This window comes from Pipistrellus kuhlii, unplaced genomic scaffold, assembly GCF_014108245.1.
Source record: "Pipistrellus kuhlii isolate mPipKuh1 unplaced genomic scaffold, mPipKuh1.p scaffold_m20_p_17, whole genome shotgun sequence".
Lineage (NCBI taxonomy): Eukaryota > Metazoa > Chordata > Mammalia > Chiroptera > Vespertilionidae > Pipistrellus > Pipistrellus kuhlii.
In genome coordinates this window covers 26444367-26463775 of record NW_023425482.1, presented here as the reverse complement: position 1 = coordinate 26463775, position 19409 = coordinate 26444367, and the positions used below count along the sequence as shown (strand labels likewise).

At 62.3% G+C, this 19409-nt stretch overlaps 1 protein-coding gene across 3 annotated transcripts in view; it reads left to right on the top strand.

The window, feature by feature from the left end:
• Positions 1-5107: 5107 nt before the first annotated feature.
• The window catches only part of ADGRG1 (adhesion G protein-coupled receptor G1), a 40689-nt gene continuing 26387 nt past the window's right edge, over positions 5108-19409 (top strand). Inside the window, exon 1 of one of the 3 annotated variants that reach the window (XM_036440287.2) lies at positions 5108-5169. The gene's annotated coding sequence lies outside the window, so the exon portion shown is untranslated. Of the gene's footprint in view, positions 5170-14310; positions 14439-19409 lie in introns of those variants that run through there. The other 2 variants (XM_036440286.2, XM_036440288.2) reach the window with 2 other exon arrangements.

Sequence of the window (19409 nt, the reverse complement as noted above, 5' to 3'; positions counted from 1 at the left end):
GGCCTCCGTGTCTTCATCTGTAGAACAGGCACAGCAGTGGCTCCATGGTGCTGGCCTGGGTGATTGTGAGACATCATTATAGGACCCGGTAACTCATACAGGCAGTTGTTTTTAGAAAAATAGGGTTATCCAGCTACACATGGTTTGTGCTACTTGCCTTCTTTCTTCTTGCCAAGATGTTATGGCTGTTGTTCCAGATCAGTACAGAGAGTTCTGTTTCATTCTAATCGATGCAAGAATTCTGCTGCACAGAATATAAAATGTATTTATACACCACCTCCTATTGAAATGCAAGCATTCTCTCGCTCTCTACCTCTGCCCCACCTGGACTTTGACCCTCTGGGTCTCTGCCTTCCAGATCGCTGCCCCCTCCTTCCCCAGCCAACCCTCCCCTCTGGGGGCAGGGCTGAGCCTCCAGCGGAGGCTGATGGAGAGTCGGGTGCCTGGTACCCACGACCCCGGGGGAGAAAGCCCCGCCCTCTGCACTTCCTGACTGTGGACCGCCCTGGTGGTGGGAGAAGCCTGAACACAAGTTCCCGAAGCCGGGCACCGTCCCAGACCAGTTAAGTCAGAAACGTCAGGGGTGGCTGTGGCTCTAGACTAGGGGTGTCAAACTCAATCAGAGAAGGGGCCAAAATCTAAAATCCAGCCTAAATTGCGGGCCGAATGGTTTACTGAACAGTCATAAACTGTCATTGTGATGGAAAGGCAGCGGAGTGCAGTGATGACAGCGCGGTGCGGGCCACATTGCAAGGCCTGGCGGGATGGATTTGGCCTGCGGGCCTTGTGTTTGACACACGTGCTCTAGACGGAACCAGCTCAGAGAGGACAGCGATGTGCTGGTGGTTGGGGCTGAGAACCTGGGAGTCGGTCCTGCAGGCCTGCTAAGCATGGCGTGTGTGCCTGAGGGGGGGCAATGAGGAAATAAATGCAGGGCTGAGGGGACAGAGGCAGAGGCAGTGGCACGTGCAGCAGGTGGCAGAGCTGTGGTCCTGGCCTGTGGGTTGTGGGGATGGCCTTTCTAGCTACACCTAGCATGACAGACAGGGAGAGTGGGCAGGGGTCTGTGCTCCCAGCGAGCACTGCGCCAGGCCCCTTAATCCTCAGCGAGAGCCGTGCATGCGTGTGTGTGTGTGTGTGTGTGTGTGCATGTGTCTCCCAGGTCCCTTTAATTAAAAAAATATATATTTTATTGATTTTTTACAGAGAGGAAGAGAGAGGGATAGAGAGTTAGAAACATCAATGAGAGAGAAACATCGATCAGCTGACGCTTGCACACCCCCAACCGGGGATGTGCCCGCAACCAAAGTACATGCCCTTGACTAGAATTGAACCTGAGACCTTTCAGTATGCAGGCCGACGCTCTATCCACTGAGCCAAACCGGTTTCGGCTGTCCCAGGTCCCTTAATCCTCAGCAAGAGCCATGTGTGCGTGTGCATGTGCTTGTGTGTGTGTGTGTGTGTGTGTGAGTTTGGAGGGGGGTGCTGCCACCCTTTCAGGGGTGTGGGTGGGCTTCTACGTGGCAGGGTGAAGAGTCTGAGTGCTCTGGAGCAGACAAGGAAACTGAGGCATGGAGAAAAGAAGAAGCTCGTCCAAGGTCACCCTGTGGGTCTGAACCAGTGTTGGGACCCCAGCTCCAGCCTGCAGGCCCGGCTTGTGTGCTTGCTGCCACGCCCCTCACCTGCGGGCCAGCCAGGTGCCCAGGGGGGATGGGTGGCCAGTGCTGGAGACAGTAGGCACTGGGCCCCGGTGGGCCTGGGCTCATGTCTCGACTCAGCTTCTTTCCAGGGCAAGCGGCACGTGCCATCTGAGCCTTGGGTTTGGTTTGGCTCTGACTATGAGACCGGAGTCAGAGTCACGGGATAGTTCATGCGAAATGCGGGTCCGTGGGCCGGCGTGGCTCCGTGGTTGAACCAGGAGGCCCTCAGTTGGTTCCTGCTCGGGCCACAGGCCCAGGTTGCGGGCTCCATCCCCAGCGTGGAGCGTGCAGGAAGCAGCCGATCCACAATTCTCTCTCATCACTGCTCTCTCTCTCTCTCTCTCTCTCTCTCTCTCTCTCTCTCTCTCTCTCTCCCCCTCCCTCTCCCCGCCTCTCTGAAATCAATAAAAACATGTTTACTTTAAAAACAAGGAAATTGCCGGAACCGGTTTGGCTCAGCGGATAGAGCCTCAGCCTGCGGACTGAAGGGTCCCGGGTTCGATTCCGGTCAAGGGCATGTGCCTCGGTTGCGGGTACATGCTGATCGATGTTTCTCTCCCATCGATGTTTCTAACTCTCTATCCCTCTCTGTAAAAAAATCAATAAAATAGATTAAAAAAAATAAATAAAAACGAGGAAATGCAGGGTCCTTGGGCAGAGTCAGCGAGCACCTCCTTACATCCTGTTCCCTTTGTGCCCCCGGGACCCACCCTGCAGGAGACACACTGGCTGCTGGGACCGGAGCCAGAGCCCAGGGGGGAGGCAGGCTGGAAGGGCGGGGCCGCCCCTTCCCCCTCCCTACGCCCAGCTCCCGGGGCTGTGGCAGGGCGAGGTGTGCGCCGAGGGAAGTGAGTGTGCCAGCCGGAGGTGCGGGTGCGGGGCTGGTGGGCACACGCAGACGGCCTCTCTGAGTCAGGAGCCGTGCCTGCCTGCCGCCGCCCGTTTCCTCCGCTCCGGTTTGGGTTCTGCTATGAGTGGGCATAACCTCAGAGGGCGCCCTGCTCTCTCCCGTCAGCTTTTCTGAGGCCGCGGCCCTCGGGGTGGCATGCTCCGGGGCTAGCCACAGCGTCCGGGAGGGGCCCGCCGAGGCCTCCGCGGGGCTGCAAGCTCTATTTATACACAGAGGCCGGCGGGTTTGTTTGGTTCTTGTCGGGCAAATGGCATTGGAACAGCCACAGTGGAAATAGTTGCAAAATGGAAAGAGATACCCGCCACCTACCAGCTAGTTTTGCTTTCTTTCTTTTTTAAAAAATATATTTTATTGATTTTTTTTTTTTTTATTACAGAGAGGAAGGGAGAGAAAGAGGGATAGAGAGTTAGAAACATCGATGAGAGAGAAACATCTATTAGCTGCCTCCTGCACATCCCCTACTGGGAATGTGCTTGCAACCCAGGTACTTGCCCTTTACCGGGTTGGAATCTGGGACCCTTCAGTCCACAGGCCGATGCTCTATCCACTGAGCCAAACCAGTTAGGGTGGCCCTGGCTGGTTTTGCTCCTGGTTAGAGCATCAGCCTGTGGACTGAAAGAGGGGTCATGGGTTCGATTCCGGTCAAGGTCACATACCTTGGTTGCTGGCTCCATCCCTGGCCCTGGGCAGGGACCGGGCAGTAGGCAACCAATTGATGTCTCTCTCACCTCAATGTTTCTCTCTCTCTCTCTCTCTCTCTCTCTCTCTCTCTCTCTCTCTCTCTCTCTCTCTCTCTCTTCCTCTCTCCTTTCCTTCCTTCTTCACTAGAGGATACTTTTCCCCCTTGATTTTCAGAGAGAGTGGAAGGGAGGGGGAGAGACAGAGAGAGGAACATCAACGTAAGAGAGGTACATAGATCGGCTATCTCCCGCATGTGCTAGGACCAGGGCCAGGAACCCAGCCTGCAACCGAGGTCCATGCCCTTGACGGGAATCACACCCGGGACCCTTCCATCGGCGGCCCACGCTCTATGCACTGAGCCAGACCGGCCGGGGCTGAGTGTTTCTTGATTTAATAGATGTCCCGTGGCACAGAGAGGTTAAGCAGCCTTCCCAAGGATGCCCAGCAAGTGAGGGCTTGAGCCCAGGGCTCCAGCCACAGCCCCTGCTGCTCACGAGGCAGGGCCTGGTGATTGCACCACATGCCAGGGGCTGAGGGCAGAACACAGTGGGTGGGGGTTGGGGGGTGGAGTGTGGGTGTCAGGAGTCGGGTGATCCCTGGGTCACTGGGACTCCCCTGGTGTCCTTATCAGGGTGGGTGGCATCTCGGGGGCTTTGGGGGAAACTCCGGGGCATCAGGAGGCAGGCTGCCTTCCTGTCGGCCCCTCCTGCTCTCAGACACCGTCTGACCTGGCGCCCCCTCACCCGTGCCAGCCTGTGGGGGTGGGAGACGCAGGCAGCGTCTTGCTGAGCGGAGCAGGCATGCATGCCCACGGGCAGAGCAGAGGTAGTACCATCTGCAGCTGGAAGTGTGCCAGAGGAAGAGGGGTGAGGGGTGATGTGAACGGCGGTGCCGGGGCTGGCCAGGCAGGGCAGGGCTGGGGCTAGTGGTCCAGGCGGAGGCTGGGAGAATGTGGCAAGCATCCCCATGGGCACCTCTGGGGTGTGGGGGGCAGGCCCTGCCTGGACCCCTCCCCTCAGGACCCTCTGGGGAACCTGAGCAGCTGCCCTGTCCCTGCCCCCACCCTGCGCCTGCTCTTGCTCCGTGCCCTGCAGGACCGGGATGTTCTGAGCACAGACGCGGTGTCCCACCCCCACGCCCACTCCTCTGAACCCCGCGCCTCCTGCCTGCGGCCCTCTGTGGGCCGCTGCCTTGTTTTTATTGCAGGCAGGTGAGCCTGGGCCCAGACCTCAGGTGGGGCGTGAGCTCAGGGAGGAGGCAGGAGGGGACTCGCAGGGTTAGTAATTATATACGGGGAGCCGCACGCCCTCCACTGCCCTGGGCGTGCTTCTGAGGCTCAGAAACCTTCCATGACCCCTCCTCACCGGCTGCTCATCCTGGGCCAATGATAGGCTCTCAGCCCATGTGCCCCTGAGTAGAGGGTCCAGCCGGCGTGGCTCAGTGGCTGAGCATCAACCTAGGAACCAGGAGATCACGGTTCGATTCCCGGTCAGGGCACAGGCCCGGGTTTCGGGCTCGACCCCAGTGTGGGGCGTGGAGGAGGCAGTTGGTAACGATTCTCTCTCATCATGGATGTTTCTCTCTCTCCTTCTCCCGTCCTCTCTGACATCAATACATATAGGTGAACAAAGAAAGCCCATGGAGGGCTGAGGTGTTGGGGGGAGGATGCCCAGCACCCAAGGGGCCAGGGGAGCCCGGCCTGGAGGCCCGGGAATGCGCCCGGGAGGCGGCAGGCACGGCGGCGGGGCGGCCGGAAATGGTGCAAGGTGGACAGGCGGGGCCTCGGATCGCCACCTGCCCAGACAAGCTCCCGGGAAGCAGGGAACCTGGGAGGAGCAGGACACGGGAGGAGGCGGCGGCTTCTGCTCAGACACTAAGGTAAGAAGCGGCCCTTTCAACCTTGACCTTGGGTTCAGTGACCTGAAGGCACGTCAGAGGCCTGGCCCTGAACTTGCTCAGGGCTCCGGGCTGCTCTGGGGGCCCCGGCTCCCCTGTCCTCTGAGTGTGGGCTGGGCGTGCTCACGAGGCGTCCTCCTGGCCCGGGGGAGCTGGCAGGGGGTGGGGGGCACTGCCTGTGCCCAGACGGGGTGGGGGGAGGGAGTGATTGCAGGCGGTTGAGAACCAGGGCGAGCCGTGCACCCTGACCCTGGATGAGGAGGCAGAGCCTGGGCCTGCCCTCGCCCCCGGTGCCCAGGGCCTGCCTTCCGCCGGGACCCAGGGTGAACCGGTTTGGGAGCAGGTTGGCCGGGGTTGTTTAACGTGTGACGAGGAGGAGGAGGAGGAAGGCGGCCCGCCCTGCAGAACTGGGCGGAAGGGGCAGGAGCCAGGCCCGGGGGGTGCCCCCCTCCCTCCCCGTCTGGCCAGCCCGGGGTCCTCTGGCTCCTCCACAGCCTGTCCCCCCCTTAGCACAGCCCTTGTGAGAGGTGGAAGGCAAATTGCTTTCCGACTGGCCGCTCACCCCCAGGCCAGGCCCCTGCAATGAGACCCCTGAGATCGCACCGGGACGGGGAGCCCCCCTCGGAGGCCAAGGCCTGCCCTGCAGAGTGGCCACAGGACCCCGGGCCAGGCCCAGCCTTTCTGGGCGGCTTCCTCCATCTGCCATGAGGCAGTGTCTGAACACAGAGACGGAACAGTGCCCCAGCACCCCCCCCTCCCACTAACCCCCCCCCCCCCAGCCCACCGCAGCCAGACAGAGGGCGGTGCTGGAGCCCACGGCCCTGGCGCCCGCCCCGCTCTGCCCCCGCAGTGTGGCTCCCCAGGGTGCACGGGCAGCAATATAGCCCCCCCCCCCCCCCCCGGTTCTTCTGCTAATGAGGCCACCCTGCTGTCAGCCTCCCTCCCTATTACGCCTCCTCCAGAGCCAGCTGTGCCCCGCACTCCTTGGGGAACCCCGGGGCGCAGGTCTGCCCACGCAGAGGCACACCCAGCAGGAGGCGGCGCTCCCGTGGCAGCTGGGGAGGGGGGGTGTCTCCTGGGGCAAGGCCGAACACCCTGGGGGTTTCCCCAAATCCACCCAACTCCAACTCTTCATTCACCCACAAAGGAGAGGTGGCAGCCCCGGTTCTCATGGAGGAAACTGAGGCAGCCTCTTTATGACCCGCCCCCGCCCCGTGCCCCTCCCCTCCCCTCCCCCCTCGGTCCCCTGCAGCCCACACCTAACACCGAGCTTCGCTGGGACCCCTCGGGGTGTGTGGGTGGCAGGAGGGGGGCGGGCACCAAGTCAAGATCCTGGGCCCTGCTGACCCCACAGCAGACAGGTGAGATGGCACACTGAGCACTAGTTAAGTGTACAGTTTTAGTTAGTTAAGCTTAGAGCACTAGTTAAGTGTACAATTTTACCTATATGTTCCCAAATATTCTAGTTTAGCCCTTCTTAGTTGGGAAGTGTTTTTAACAGCTCCACCAGGTGATTCCCATCATGAGAGAAGTTTCAGAAACACTGCCTTAGATGATGCAAAGGCTGCGGTCTCTGCACACGGTAAACCCGCCCGGGCCTCATCTGCCCCCTCGGTGCGGGAGTGGCAATGCCCCGCTGCCTACCAAAGGCACCTGGACCGAGTCCGGGGCGTCTGAGCAGCTGTCCCCCAACCCCACAGGCCAGGGACCAGGGAGCCGCCGGCAGGGCACAGCGTGGTGGCACCGGCAGCTGCGGGCATGGCCCGTCTGGGACCTCCTGGCCGGGAGGGAGGCACCTGGGGAGCAGTGAGGAGCCTCTTCCACCTCTTGCTCTGGGGGATGTGCACGTAAAGGAAACCCCAGGCCCTGCTGGTGTGGCTCAGTGGTTGAGCACCGACCTAGGAACCAGGAGGTCACGGTTCGATCCCCAGTCAGGGCACAGGCCCGGGTTGCAGGCTCGGTCCCCAGCGTGGGGCGTGCAGGAGGCAGCCGGTCCATGATTCTCTCTCATCATGGATGTGTCTATCTCTTTCTTCCTTTTCCTTCCTTTCTGAAATCAATAAGAATATATTTTTAAAAAAAGAAAAGAAATCCCAGGATAGTGGCAGGGCCTGGGTCTCTACTTACACCTTCGGGGACAAAGGCAGACAGTTCAGATCAGGACGATTTGATGCCTGTTCCCCAGCTGCGCTACTTTAAGGGCTTTGGAGCAATGCCAGGAGGAGTCAGGGTGGGCTGAAGGGCCGTTTGTCACCACCTCCCCCCCCCCCCCCCCCCAGTCACCAGTCTCCCTCAGGCCTGAGCAGGGTGCCCTGGGTCGCCCGGGAAAACAGTCCTGTCCCGATCAGCTCTGGTCTCTGACATTACAGGAGGCCAGGTCTCACCTGAGGGGCCCAGGCCTCTGGATGCGCAGCCCTGCACCCGTGCCCACGGCAGGAGCGGCCCAGCTGCCGGGCACGGGAACGGGGAGGGGGCTGGGGCCCATATTTGGCGGGTCCACCTGGCCCTGGTCTCGGGAATTCGGAAGGCTGGGAGGCGGGAGCGTGGCCGTGGCGACCTTGAGGCCTGTTCTGGCTGGACCCAGCCCTCCTGCCAAGTGCACGTGGGGGCTGGGCTGAGGTCAGACATTCCGTCATGCCCAGGAAGAGGGGGCGGCTGCCCTGTCTACCTTCTATCTTGGGCAGCTGGGCTCCCAGGCGTGCCCGCCTCCTGGGAAGGTCGGCAGGGTGGTGCTGGGAGGCCCAGCCAGCCTGAGCTCTCTCTAAGCACCGGAGTTCCGTGGTGCCCCCTCCAGCAGGACAGGCACTGGTGACTCTGTGTGTGTGTGTGTGTGTGTGTGTGTGTGTGTGTGTGTTTGTGGGGGGGGGGGTGGAGGTTGGTGGCGGGGGGGGAGTTCAGTCTGCCTGGCTGTCTGGGCTGGGCCCAAGGTCACTTCTTGTTGGCAAGTGGTCAAGACGCCATTGGAGCCCAGCTACAGGGATCCAATCGTGGCTCCGTGGTCGAGTGTTGACCTATGAACCAGGAGGTCACAGTTTGATTTCTGGTCAGGGCACATGCCAGGGTGAGGCGTGCAGGAGGCAGCGGATCGATGATTCTCTCTCATCATTGACGTTTCTATCCCGCTTTCTTTCTCTCTGAAAATCAGTTACAAAATAAAATAGCCCTAACCGGTTTGGCTCAGTGGATAGAGCGTTGGCCTGCGGACTCAAGGGTTCCAGGTTAGATTCCGGTCAAGGGCATGGACCTTGGTTGCGGGCACATCCCCAGTGGGGGGTGTGCAGGAGGCAGCTGATCGATGTTTCTCTCTCATCGATGTTTCTAACGCCCTTTCTCTCTGTAAAAAAAAAATAAAAAAATAAAAATATATATATATTTTAAAAAATAAATAAAATAAAAAGATGCCACTGGAACCAGGAAGGGGGAGGGAACTGACCTAAAGTCAGATCCTGCTCAAATCCTGTGTGACCTGGGACTGCCCCCCCCTCCCCCCCCTCTGAGCCTCAGCAGGAGTGAGGCTTCCATGACAAGGTGTGTGTGTGTGTGTGTGTGTGTGTGTGTGTGTGTGTGAAATACCAAGCCGTTTGCCTTCCACACTGTCCGTGCTCCGTAGGGACACAAGGGCACTGGTCTGAGCCTGCAGGGAGGGGGTGGAGAGCGGTCAGGGCCGGACACAGGTGTGGACACAGGTGTGGACACAGGCGCCCTGCGGCTGGGGGGTGACTTTCTCTCCCAAGCCCCGGGCTTCTGTAACCTGATCCAGGTAATGTGGGCGGGGCCCTGCCTGGGCTCCGCCCCTGCCTGGGCCCCACCCCAGCGGGAGCCAATGAGGGTGAGGCTGCCCTTGGAGCTCCAAATAAGGACTCAGCACTCAGGCTTGGACCTGGGCCTCGCGTTCCATCGTTCCATCGCTGGAGCTGCACGAGCTTCGTGCACCCCAAGCCCAAGCCTGGGCTTGACTCCCTGGGAGCCGTGCCCCATGTTAATGGCCAACAGTCCCTCCCCCCTCCTCCACGTCTTGGATTCTCTGCTCTCTGCTTCTCCTCCAGTGGGGGGGATGAGCGGAGAGTGGAGGAGGCAGGCCCGGGGCCCAGGGCACACAGCTCCCTTTGTGACTGCGGCTGAGTCACATGGGCACTGCCATCCCCCTGGGCCCTGGGGCGGGCGTGACGGGCGATGGCGTTATTGTGGGGCTGTGGCTGCCCCCATGCCTGTGGCCAGGACTCTTTCCCACGGGAACGAACCGACAGGAAGGTGGCTGGGAGCACCGGTCTCGGAAAGCAAGTGGTCTGGGTCCCAGGCCCCCCCCGCCCGGGTTCCAACGCCGACGCTGCGGATGGCCTGCTGGGAGGCCCTGGGAAGGTTCTCGCTCTGAGCCTCAGTTTCCCTCTCTGTGAAATGGGACCGATCGTGGCTGTTTTGTAGGAGAGACGCTGGGCTTCGTGGAAGGGCTTTGTAAGCGTTTGCGTTGACTTGATGGCAATCATCTTGCCATTGGCTCGGTATTTGTTGAGCATCTATAGGTGCCGGCCGAGGCGTCCCAGGATTTATTTACAAGGCCACTCTGCTCGCAAGGAGAGCACTTGGACTTGAGCTGCTCTTGTCCAGTAAAAGCTCATCCCCCAGCAGGCAGTGGTGGCCGGTGACCCTCTCACAGCGGGCACAGCTCTGCAGCGTGTGCCAGGCTGCTCACAACGCCCTGCATGGAGGGAGGCTCAGAGACAGAAAAGGGGGGCCTCCAGGAACAGAGCGGAGTCCTGCCCTTGCCCAGGCCTGGGGCCCAGCAGGCACCGTGGGTCTGTCTGCTCACCCTGGCCCGGGGCCCACACAGGCTCTGGACAGCGAAACCCTCGCAGACACCTCAGGTGCTCGCTGTGCTGGGCCTCGGAGTTTACAGACGGACTCGGCCTTGTTTACCATTCCTGGTGGCCCTGCTACCGCCCGCCTTTGAGTCACCCGCTGGCAGAGCTGGGAGGGGAAGCCGCTGGGCCTGCATCCAGAGTTTGGGCTCCCAACCTCTCAGCGGCGGGCAGCGCGGCCCCGCTCCTCCGTCCTTTCAAACCAAGGCCGTTCTGCCGGCCGGCGCGGCTCAGTGCTGACCTAAGAACCAGGAGGGGGCGGTTTGAGTCCAGGTCAGGGCACATGCCCGGGTTTCAGGCTCGATCCCAGTGTGGGGTGTACAGGAGGCAGCTCTCACATCATTGTGTCCTCCCCCCCCCCCCCACTTTCTCCCTGAGATCAATTAAAAAAAAATAAAATATATATATATGGCCCTAACCGGTTTGGCTCAGTGGATGGAGCGTTGGCCTGCAGTCTGAAGGGTCCCATGTTAGATTCTGATTCCGGTCAAGGGCATGTACCTTGGTCGCGGGCACATCCCCAGTGGAGGGTGTGCAGGAGGCAGCTGATCAATGTTTCTCTCTCATTGATGTTTCTATCTCTCTCCCTTCCCCTCTGTAAAAAAAAAAAAAAGAAAAAAAATCAATAAAATATTAAAAATAATAATAAAAAATGAAATAAAATAAAACGAAGGCCTTTCTGCAGGCCCCCCCGCCCCCCGTCTCTGGCCACTGCCCCCTCCTCCAGTAATGCTCACGACCCTCTCTGGTCCTGGAGGACCCCACCCCTTCATCCTGAGCCCAGCAATGTGCACCCAGCTGCCTGTTGGAAGGCTACCCGACATGTCACAGGCACACCCCATTCCACTGAGCCTGAGGACGGCCTCTTCTCTGTGCCCCACCTTGAGCCCCCCAATACTCAGGGCGGTTTCAGGCATCTTTTCCCCTCACCTGCGCGTGTGAGGCGGGTCCTAGCCCTGCTCTGGTTTTCTGGACCCGCCCTGAGCCCCCAGGGCCTCCCTCTGCCTCCTTCTTCTCCAGCGGCCCAGCTGCCCGTTCCCTAGGCCCAGCCCACCATCGCTGGTGTCCAGACCAGGCGCCTCCCGCTCTGCCCAAAGCTGGCGTCCCCTGGGCATCCGGTTCCAACGCCCACTCTCACCCAGCAGGCCCGGTGCACCCGGCGTTCCAGCAAACTCTCAGGCCACATCTGTGTGCTGATCACGCCCCTCTCCACCAAAGACCTTGCCTGGTCTCCCAGGGCCTTGGATGAAACCCCATTCAAAGCAAACTCTGTGCTTCCCAAACCCCCCGGAATCTGCCCCTGCTCCGCTAAGCGGATCCCACCTCCTCCCAAGGCTGGCTCCCGGGCCCCAGAATCCTCTCCACCCCTGCTGATGCTGTTCCCGCCACCTGGAGTGCCCTTCCAGCTGGTCTCTGCTTATCAAAACCCTTCCTTCTCCGAAACCGGTTTGGCTCAGTGGATAGAGCATCTGACTGCGGACTGAAAGGTCCCGGGTTCGATTCCGGTCAAGGGCATGCACCTTGCTTGTGGGCATATACCCAGTAGGGGGTGTGTAAGAGGCCGCTGATCGATGATTCTCTTTCATCGATGTTTCTAACTCTCTATCTCTCTCTCTTCCTCTCTGTAAAAAAAAATTAATAAAACATATAAACACACACACAAATAAAACAAAACAAAACAAACAAACAAACAAACAAAAAAACCCTTCCTTCAAGACCCAGCTGGGCCTCAGGGGCCAACCAGCTTGGTTCAAACCCTGGCTCCATCCCTCTGTCTGCTTGTCTCTCTTCTGTGAAAGGATGGGAGGGGGGGTGGGAGGGGGGAGACAGTGACTGATGTGAAGAACCTAGAAGGACCTGGCACCCAGTAGGAGCTCCCAGCCACACGCCAGCTGTGCGGCCTGGGCTGCGTCACCTGATTTCTAACAAACCAGTGGGAGCCCGGCCACAGAGCTGGAAGGGTGAACTTAGAGTGACCCACGTCAAGCAGTGCCTTACCCAGTGAACCCTACCCGGTACCCTACCCAGTGAACCGCTGAGTAGGACTAGCGGTGGGCAGGGTAGTGATTCATGGCCATTTATGTGGATTCTGTCCTTTGACTCCCAGAGCCTTCTGGGAGCTCCACAGTGCCAATAACTCTCTGGTGTCACCCCCATGTGGGTCATCCTCGGGGCTGGGGCCTGCACATAGTAGGTCTCTCCCTGCACATAGTAGGTCTCTCCCCACACATAGTAGGTCTCTCCCTGCACATAGTAGGTCTCTCCCCACACATAGTAGGTCTCTCCCTGCACATAGTAGGTCTCTCCCCACACATAGTAGGTCTCTCCCTGCACATAGTAGGTCTCTGAGAAGCCCGATGGTGAAAGGGCAGCCAGAGCGTGGCAAGCCGAGCCCTGCCCTGGCCAGGCTGCCTTTCCCATGTGGCAGTGCTCCAGGTCTCTGTGGCCCTGGTGTGGGCACTCAGAGAGTGGCCCGTCCAACTCCCCACCTGTGCCCAGCTGGCCAGCACCCTCTGGGGGGTGTGGTGGGGCCGCCGCTGCCCTGCTGGCCCGAATCGCAGGGAACAGCTGCTGCTGCCCCGCCTTCTCGTGGCTCCGCCCTGAAGGACAGACCCTGGGGAAACGGAGGTGTTGAGGGGTGACCTGCATGGGGACACGGCCTGTCAGGGACTTCCCATCCCTTTCTGGATAACTTGCCTTTCTCCCTGTTTCCCGGCCCACACGGGGGCTCTTGCCCTGATAGTGAGGGAGTGCCCACAGCAGCCCCAGGAGTGAGGGCAGGCCCCGTGCCCACAGCGCCTGCCGGCCAGGGCATCAGCCACAGGCTGGACAGCGGGGCGGACGCTGGAGAGCACAGCGCTGCCTTCTGGAAGCTCCGGGCGGGGCCTCTCTGTACCCCCCACCGGGCAGCCTGATGGCAGGTGAGGGGCGGCCTTCCCCACAGCAGCCCCAGCCCCGGGCCTCACTACCCCCCCCCCCCCCCCTTCAGAGCAGGGACCTGCAGCCCTGAGCACCCCATGGGCCCAGGTCTGGGGAGGCTGCACTTGAGTGACAGGAGCCAGGCTGCTGGGCGGCCCTGACCCCAGCACCTCCAGCTGGGTGGCCTCAGGCACCTCCACCCCCTCTCTGAGCTCACATCCCTGTCCCCCGCTCTCCCGCCTCACCACCACATTCTAGCAGCTCTTCCCGCTGGTCTGAGCTGAGCTGGTCTGAGCCACACTCCCCTCGCCGCTGTGCTCAGATGGCGGTGCGCGAGGGAAAGCCGGGAAGGTGATAAATGGTCAGTGAGTGGAATCAGCATCCTCATTATCGCTGCTGTGGCAGGAGCCCGCTCCTGGGACCTCAGCAGCCAGCGAGCAGCGGATAGTGACCGGGGAGGGGGCGGGCCCCTGGCCCATCCCCAGCTTCCTTGCCACCGGGAATGAGTGGCGTTTCACTCAGCCTCAGCTTCCCCTCTGGCCTCGCGGACAAGCTGAGGGATGCCGTTTCCAGGAGCCCCTGGCATCTCAGACCCCGGAGCCTGAGTCCGGGGTGCTGGCACTCTGTGTGCCCGGCGAGCTCTGCCATGGGTCCCTGTGCTGGGAGGACCGAGGCTCAGGGAGACTCAAGGTCAGGTGGCCAGTTGTGCGTGGACTGGCTGGCTGCATGCCAGGCGCTGGATCACCCCCAACCCCCCCAACCCCCCAGCTCCCCAACCCCGTGCCTTCCGCTCCGCCGGTCATTGGTCATTCCGGCTCCTGCCGGCTGCCAAGGAGGCTGGATGCTCCTCCAGGAAGGGGCAGTTGTCGCCTGGGCTCTGCGGGGGGGGGGGGGGGGGGGGGCGCAGCATCAAAGCGCCTGTTGCCCTAGCAACCCTGGCCTCCGGGCACTTTGGGGAGCCCGGCCCTGGGAGGCGGCAGATTGGGGGGAGGAGGCAGCACTCTCCCTGGCTGGTGTCTGTCCCAGAAACCGGGCACCTCTCTGCCCGAATGCAATGCGGGGTGAGGCTGGGGTGCCCCCTGGCCCAGTGCTGAGTCACGGGGTCCCTGCCTCAGCTCCCGGCCCTGCCCCCTTCTCAGCCTCCCTCTGAGAAATCCATGACTCACTAATGGTCCGTCATCCCTCGCTGAGCTGAAGAGGAGGGAGGAGGGAGGAGGGAGAAGGGAGGGGTGGAGGGAGGAGGGAGGAGTCGTCTGGAGGGGGCACCCCCCACCAAACACCCAGCACTTCCCTGGGCTCCTCCCCCTCCACCCTGGCTGCCTGCCGGCCCTGCCCTGCGAGGAGGGGCCGGAGCCACCACACGCGCAGCAGCTCCCTCTGCAGCGGGACGACTAGGGCCAGCGGCCAGCCTCTGGAGGTGAATCCCGAAAGGCCCGTCAGCTGCCTGACCCCACCGGACCCCGCACCGGGCGCCAGGTACCAGGCCAAGGAGGGATGAGGGGTGGGGGTGGGACAGGGACTCGGGAGCCTTGCTGTCTGGGTGGGAGCCCGGGGGAGCATTGCTGTAGGGGGGGCTCTGGAGCTGGGGGTAGATGGACAGGGAGATGCCCAGGAAGGGGACGGGGACTGAGGGGAGGAAATGTCTCGGAACCCCTAGTCCTGTGCCAGCTGGGGAAACTGAGGCTCAGAGCGGCGTTCACTGGGCACGGAGGCTGGGTCTGCTCGCTGGGCGGTGAGAGGAGTTACTCCTGCTCCCGTGGCTCTGGGGGTGGGGAGAGCCAGGCTCTGAGGGGGCTGGTGGCTTATCCGCGTCCCCTAACGCTAGAGCCTGGTTTGGTCCCGGCTCTGGAGCGGCTGCAGGGGGCTGGGCACCGGCCCTGAGGGCGGTCTCACCTGCAGCTGCCTGGGCTGGTCCGCCCCGTGAGCTGGTCCTCGCCTGTGCATCCTTGGCAGGGAGGAGGGGGTCTTGGCGTGGGAACGGGCAGGCAGATGAGGAAGCAGAGGCGGAGGGCTGGGCTGCCAGTTAAACCACCAGACCCCCGGCTCCCGCCTGCCTGCGGGGCACAGATAGGGCCCCCCCCCCCCCCCCCCCCCGGCGACCCTGTTCTCTCTGGGGAACCACCGGTTCCTGTCCTCCCGCCTCCCACCGGCCTCCTTCCTGTGGTGCTGAGCTGGGGTCTCCCAGGGCCCCACAGGAGGAGGTTCGGGGGCCATGAGCCGAGGCAGGGCCCCTCCCCTCCCTCCCCCCTCTCCCCCAACCCCTCCCCCCTGCTCCCACCCAGAGCGGCTCAGGCCTGGGGAGGCCGGGTGGGGAGCAATCATCTCTGTGGCTCCAGGGGGCCATGGGAGTGACACATACAAACATTTAATTGAGCACCTACTGTGTGCCACGTACTCTGCAGGGAATGGGACGAACAGGTGTCTTTCAAGCCATGGGCCAGCGCCGGGCCCCGTGGGGACCCTGAGGGCAGCGGGTTGGTTTCTTGAGGTGGAGACCGAGTGGGAAGCGTCTGGGAGAGCCATTGGCTGCTGAGATGGGTCGCAGCACGGAGGCCGGCAGTGGCGTGACTGGCTCCTGGGCCAGGCCTGACCGTGTGAGCTGCAGGGACACTGAGACCCAGACCCACTGTGCTCACAGCAGCACACCCCTCCTCGCCTCACCCCTCTCTCTCTGGGCCTCAGCTGCTGCAGCTGCTAAGTGGGCGTGTGAGGTGAGAATAGCTGCCCTGCACCTGTGGCTCTGAGGTGTCAGGTCACGTGGGGACCCCCCCCCCAACTCCCCGCAGGGTCTGTGGGGGAGAGGCCTGGCCCGGCAGCCTGCACGGATGCTGCCCTGGGCCATGGGGCAGGGGCCAGTCGCCTGGCTGGGACACCCAAAGCTTGTCAGGGACACAAACAAACAGGACAGTTAGGCTCTGAGGCTGAGGAGTGAGATAAGCTTTCTGCGGGAGGAGGCGGAGGGAGGCAGGGAGCATTCCGCCTCGGAGCCTGGGGGCTCAGCCGAGGACGCTGGGCTGGGCTTGGGGGCTGGAAAGGAGAAAGAGAAGGAAGAATTTAAGTGTGTGTGTGTGTGTGTGTGTGTGTGTGTGTGTGTGAGAGAGAGAGAGAGAGAGAGAGAGAGAGAGAGAGAGAGAGAGAGAGAGAGAGAGGGAGAGGCGGGGGCGGATTCCTGGCAGAGGAACCTGCGTGGGGAAAGGTGTGGAAATAGCGAGGGCCTGGGGGAATGGGGCAGGCGATGGTGCTGGAGACCTGGCACGGGGCTGCTCTGCCCTGCTGCGGGGGAGGGGCTGGTGCGGGGACTTGGGGAGCTGTGCACCCCGGGCCGGCTGCTCTGGCCCAGCAGTCCAGGACGGGAAGGGCAGGGGGTGTGGCGTGGGGCTCAGGTGCGAGCTTGGGGGACAGTGTGTGGGTGGTGGAGCCGTGCCCAGGCCAGGGGTGTGGGTGGGCTCCCCCTGGCAAGGGTGAGGAGTCAGGGGCAGAGCTGGTGGCGGCGTGAGGGGAAGGTGACAGTATAGTTCCAAATCCTGCACCCCCCTACCTCCCCACCCCCCAAAGCGTAGCGGGCTCTGCACCCCCCATGCCAACCAGGGGCTCTGTGGACCCCTCCTTCTGACTCACAGCAGATGGGGGCATCACGTGAGCAAATCTGGCAGCTGGGGGACCGGGACCCCGGGGGACAGGCAGATGGCAGGGGCGGCGGGGAGGGGAGCAGGGTTGGCACAAAGGGGCCTCTCACACAGGGTGGGTGGGGCGGGTCCTGGCTGGCTCTGCCTCTCCAATGCTGCCCTCCCCCGTCAGCCTCCTGCCCCATCGGGAGCTCCTGAGGTTCTGGGGAGCCCTCTGGATTCTGGGGTCAGGCCTGGGGGGCTGGGCAGAGGGACCCCGGGTGGGAGAGGAGCGGGGGACACAGTCTCTGCCCCTTGCTCACCCCAGCCTGCCCTGGCCTCCCTCCTGCCCTCCGAGCCTGGCCACCCGCCGGGGCTCAGCGCTCCCCACGCACCTTTCTTCCCACGAAGCAGGTGCTGGTGCTGAGCCACCTGAGCCTAGGGCGCTGGGTGCAGGAGGCTCACCTGAGGGTGACCTCTCGTGTGGGCGGCTCTAGAGTCTGCGCTCTTGTCCACTGAGCTCTCCTGGCCCCTCGGTGCAGGGGGCGGGGGGCAGGGATAGGGGTTCCTGGGCCAGGCCAGGTCTGAGCTTCTGTGCTGGGTGCTCTGGTCTCGAACCCCATCCCTGCTGCTGCCCACATCCCCTAGGACCCGCCGGAGAGCAAGGCCGCTCGCCTGGGGGGAGCCCTGGCCTCGCTCCTCTCCGGGTGTGTGAACTCGGGCGCTGCCTCCGTGTCCTCACCTGGACGTACCTGCCTGGAGCTGCTGGGAGGACCACGGGCTGTGGCCACATCGATGCTGGCCTTCCCGTGTCCCCCCTGGGGCAGATGGGTGCACGGAGGCCGGGTGCCTTCTGATAGCTCAGGGGACTTTCCCTCACCCCCACCTCAGGGAGCGGGGGCCACCTGGCTCCGGGAAGCCCCCCTCCACCCCCCAGCCTGACCTCTGCGCTGGTGGGGAGGCCTGTGGGTGGCACGTGCTCCGGGGCTGATACGGCTCAGGCGGTTTGTGGTGAGCCTGGCAGAGCCAGGCAGAGATCAAAGCCGAGCCCTGGAGGAGCCGGCAGAGCGGGGCGGGCGGCCTCTGCATTAGAGGGAGCCGGCCTTGGGGTGAGGGGCTCCCTGCCTGGAAGCCAGCCCAGCTCCAGTCCCTGAAAGGCTGCCGGTCTGCAGCTAATGGCTCCATGCGGCTCCCCGGGCTCAGGGCCACTTAGCCGGCCTCCGAGCTCCGAGCTCTGAGCGAGTGGCAGTGGGAGTCCAGCCGCCTCGCCTTCTCCCAGTCCCTCCCCTTCTGTCCTCCCCGGGAAGCGGGAAGCGCTGGCCTCATCGCTCTAGGCCCCTGGGGGTATGCGGGGCCGGTCCCAGCCTCCCGGCCTCCCTGTCCTGACCCATACACGGGGGCGCAGGGCACCAGTGCCACCCCGGGCAGGGCTGTTGCTGGGATTTAGGGGAAGAAATCACGGCACAGAGCGGACTTGCTTAGCTGAAGGGTTTGTCTTGGGAGCTGTGGGTGGCTGGATGAGAACTAATCTCAAACCCTTGAAAAGTGACCTTGAGCCGGGCTGGCGTGGCTCAGTGGCTGAGTGTTGACGGTTCGATTCCCGGTCCCGGTCAGGGCGCAGGCCCGGGTTGCGGGCTCGATCCCCAGTGTGGGGAGTGCAGGAGGCAGCCGATCGATGATTCTCTCTCATCACGGATGTTTCTCTCTTTCTCTCTCCCTCTCCTTTCATCTCTGAAATTGATAATACTTACATATGTATGAAAAGTGACCTTGAGCAAGTGCCTTAAAGGCTGTGGTGAAATGAGGTGGGGAGACCTGAGCCGCCCCTAGGATTAACTGTGACAGCCTTCCCCCAGACCTCTGCTCCTCCTTCGCCCAGCCCAGCTGTTCCCTGGGAGAGGCTGCACCCGGTGGGGCGAGCTGGGGGCGGCGTGGTTCTGTCCCAGCTTCACCTGCTGTGTGAACTTGGACAGGTGTACTGGCCTCTCTGTGCCCCATTTCCCTCATCTTTTTTTTTTTTTAAATATATTTTTTAATTGATTTTTTTACAGAGAGGAAGGGAGAGGGATAGAGAGCTAGAAACATAGATGGGAGAGAAACATGGATCAGCTGCCTCCTTGCACACCTCCTACTGGGGATGTGCCCTCAACCAAGGTACATGCCCTGGACTGGAATCGAACCTGGGACCTTTCAGTCTGCAGGCCGACGCTCTATCCACTGAGCCACACCGGTGTCAGCCATTTCCCTCATCTTTAGAACGACGAGGGTGGTCAGGGCACCTTAGGAGGACTTCGTGAGCCGCCAGACCCCGGGTGCTGAGGGCCGCGCCTGGCACCTCACAGCGAGGCCGCTGCTGCCACAGCCAGGGCCAGGGCCAGCCCAGCCTCTGGGAGAAGCCGCGGTGAGTGCATCCGGGAGCAGCAGCCTGTCCTGCCATGCTGTCCCTGCAGAGGCACCTGCGGCCACAGCCAGCACTCTCACCACGGAGGGAGGCCTTGATGGGGCCTCATGGCTCCAGGCTGTTGTCCAGATTGGGACTTTCTCCTGCTGCCTGAGCCCCAGGGCCTGGCCGGGCAGGGCCTCCGTCCTGGCTGCAGGGGATGCGCGAGGGCGAGCCGGCTGGTTTCCCGGGGCAGCGCTCTGAGGTCACTCGTCTGCTGGGCTGCGTTCCCGTGGCCCCCAGGGCCTGCGCCGGGCGGCTGACCCCTCGTCTGGCCCTCAGGGTGTGGCTGCGTCTTGTGTCTCTGACCCTGCGTCAGGGGACAACTGCCCAGACCCACCTGCCCGGGTGGTGACAAATGCGAGGGGTGAGCCCCGGGGGCCGGCGGGGGCGGTGAGTCAA